The 3,591-nt window shown below is 44.4% G+C and overlaps 1 protein-coding gene across 1 annotated transcript in view; it reads left to right on the top strand.

Annotated features, from left to right (window-relative positions):
* Nucleotides 1-3,591, top strand: part of ogdhl (oxoglutarate dehydrogenase L) — a 16,970-nt gene that overhangs the window by 8,325 nt on the left and 5,054 nt on the right. The window lies entirely within an intron of this gene.

Here is a 3,591-nt window from a genome sequence, read left to right on the forward strand (position 1 = left end):
TTACGTCTTATCATCTTCACTTCCCTCCTCCCTCTCCAGACGGCGGCGAGTCGTCTGCGCGCGTAGCTCTCCGTCGCCTCGAAGCAGGTCGCTCAGTGGAGGCGACGGAGCAGGGGGAAGGAGCGGCCTCTGGTACGTCATGTCATGCAGGTGGTCAACCAGCTGCTGGACCCCCGGACCTCTGAGTTCACAGCCGCCTTCGTGGGCAGGTTGGTGTCCACCCTGATCTCTCGGGCAGGAACCGAGCTCGGGGAACAGCTGGACCAGATCCTCCGAGCGATTCTGAGCAAGATGCAGCAAGCCGAGACTCTGAGTGTCATGCAGGTATGGGGCCGGAGCATCGAACCGGTTCTTGATGTGTTTGATAACCTGGTGCTGCGGTTACCTTCACTACGTCCTCCTCTTCTGTCCACAGTCTCTGATCATGGTGTTTGCTCACCTGGTTCACTCCCAGCTGGAGCCTCTGTTGGAGTTCTTGTGCAGTCTGCCCGGCCCAACGGGGAAACCTGCCCTCGAGTTCGTCATGACGGAGTGGATGAGCAGGCAGCACCTCTTCTACGGACAGTACGAGGGTAAAGTCAGGTCAGACAACCTTTTCATTCATCATTTATATCTACAAGTAATAATTTTACAACATTTTAAAGCAACACTATGTAAGATTTGGTATTTGTTGCGATTGGGCGCCCCCAGTGCAATGCCACTGTTGTACCAATGGACAGTTGTACATGTGCATTTGTTATGATTACATTACTTATCATCAAAAACTAGTGAGTTGACAACTTTTCTAACACAGTCATGCAAGACATAGCAAGCCAGCTAATATAACCTACTAGTCTTACAGCAAGAAGGCCAGCTCGCCGTCTGTCTGCAGCCTTCTATTTCATGACTAAAAGCCTCTTCGAAATTCTCTTCTTCACTTCCTCCGTAAACGTTGTCCTGGATTTCTTCACCCTTGCCAAGTCCGCAGAGGCTGGTGAGCCCGGTTACATTGTCAGCTCACCCGGATCCAGATCCCCCTCTCGGCATGGAAACAACATCCTCCCTGTGGTCAAAAGCTTTTTGCTAACGGTTTATATATTCCAACACTCCCCCAGTGTTTTGAGCTCCCATTCCGGGCAGCATGGACTGAGCCAACTAGCTTAGTGATTAACTTACCGATGTAAGTTAATCAAAGTTACATTGTACAAGAACAGGTGTACGGGGCAGAGAGGCACTATTCACCCAATTACAAGTCAGTGTAGCATCAAAATGATTTAGAAACTGTTTTTACAGTAGAAAAGTTACATAATGGGGCCTTAATGTTGCCTCTACAAGGATCTATATGAGTCTTTTTTTTAACCTCTATACCTTCTTGTATTAATGCTCTTGCACTAGGACGAGGTCCACCACAGTCTTGTACTGGTGATCAGTGTGCAGCTCTGCTGTACTAAAGGATCCTCAAGTGTAGTTATTGAATAAAAGGAGCTTTTCTAGAATTTACCGTCCGGATTTTTATAGCTTCAGAGTCCTTGTGGAGTCATAGTCTCTCTACTCACTGAATGAACTCACTTACCCCTAGCAAGTGAGTTCATTAAGTCACAGATTTTCAGCTAAATCACACAAGATTAAATTACATTATCTTTTTCTCCAAATGAATGATAAACTTTACTTTAAAATGAACAAAGGGAGTTATTTATACAAGTGAAGAGTTATTCTGATGTAATGTGCAATGCTGGATGACAGTTCATTGTTTTTGAACATACGTCTTTTTCATTTTATATGTGATATTGCATACATCTGCCTTATTGAAAAATATCTGTGATAATGATCCACATATGTCACCCAGCTGTACAATGACAAGCCTGCCTGACCAGAGATAATGAGTAAGTCACCTAAAGATAGTGAATTAAGTAATTGAGGGGGGGTGGGTGGCTTGGTGGCTCTGACAGACAGAAGACATCAGCACAGTCTCTTGGGAACTGTGAAGCCCACATGGTGTTGTCATGGTATGGAGGGAACGAGTGACACATGAACAAAACCAGCTCCCCCTTTCAATGCGCCTGTCTCATCTGTCCCCTATCATTTCTCCAGCAGCCCATCTTCACTGATACCAACCTCCCCACCCCCACCCCTCCTCAGCTCTCAGCGACATACATCACACTAACTAACCAGAGGCCACGGGGCTTTTTCTTTTGCCTCGCATTTACCACTGACATCTACTTCTCCAAGTCCGCTGTCCCCTTAAGCGGGGTAATTTGCCTGGCTGAAGAAAATAACGGCAGTCAAACACTACATCCACCCCTCATCCCTGTATCACCTGTTGTTTATTTAAATACTCCTCTGAGTCAGTTCCACAAGCTTTCTTTTTTCATTGTACTTCAGTTTACTTTACCCCATTTACCACTGGCCCTTATTGCTTTTCCCCTCCTACCTACACTTTTTTTCATCCCCCACTACTCCGTTTCCATCCATAGTTCTTAAGAGCTGAGCATATTGGCATGTTACAGTTGAGTGGGCCTGCTTGCGTTTCAGTGATGTACGTAACAGCGTGGACTAATGGATTCAGTTCGTCGTGTTTGGGTGGGTTGTATGCACTGCGCCATGCACCCCTTTCCCTGACTAATGGGGCCCCCAGGCAGAGGATGGGTGTGTGTGTGTGTGTGTGTCTATGTATGTGAAAGAAGAGAAGATGAGAGAGGTGGGCAGGCAGTTTATGAGGCAATCCCAGAGAAAGACCTCATTCTTGTGAGGGTCCTTTTTGGATTGTGTGCGAGTGGATTGAGAAAATGAAACATGAAATGATGTGTGTTACCTCAATTAATGCCGGATGCTCCTGATTTTGTTCTCTCATCAAAGGATTTCTTGAAGAGAAAGTGTATATGCTGCAAATTTGGAGCAAGGATCAAACAAAACAATTATGCAGTATATTATGTGCCCTCATTAGTCCATAATTATGGATTATATTATTCAAAGTCTCAAATCGTGATCATCTAGTCTTCTAGGAGGTAATATATCACATTCAAGATAATAATCAAAAAATGTTGGTTATTTCCTGCAGTTCTTCCGCCTGACTATTACATAACCACTAGCTCTCAGTGTATGTGCGTGTGTAGATGTCATTAAAGTGATGTTAAAGGGGTTTAAGTGATTGTCTGATCGTACTGGTTTTGAAGGCTGATTCCTACACTGCGAGCGAGAGGACTGGCAGAGCTCGTTAACGCTTGGCTCTTTGCTTCCATCAACTCTTGTTGGGCCTCATACTGACTGATGATGAGGAGAGAGGAGGGTACTCTTTATGGAGGGCCTTTGTAGGCTGACACAGGGCTGTGTGTGTGTGTGTGTTTTACCCTACATCTACTGGGTTAAGAAATCCTATTGCCCTAGAAAACCTGTTAACCTGTTAAGACAGCGTAGTGTCCTGAAATCTTTTGTGGCAATATCGTTCTGCAGTTATTAATACCACACTTTGATTTTTCTCCTTTAAATATTAGTGGTGAAAATATAATTTGTAAATCCATAATCAATAATGGATTAATAATTTAAGAAATGTATCAAGCAAAACAGACAAAACGTGAACTGGTTTGAGGTTATGTTATAATTTACTATGTTTTC

Source organism: Morone saxatilis, unplaced genomic scaffold (genome assembly GCF_004916995.1).
Source record: "Morone saxatilis isolate NCDOM2014 unplaced genomic scaffold, NCSU_SB_2.0 Contig19, whole genome shotgun sequence".
NCBI lineage: Eukaryota > Metazoa > Chordata > Actinopteri > Moronidae > Morone > Morone saxatilis.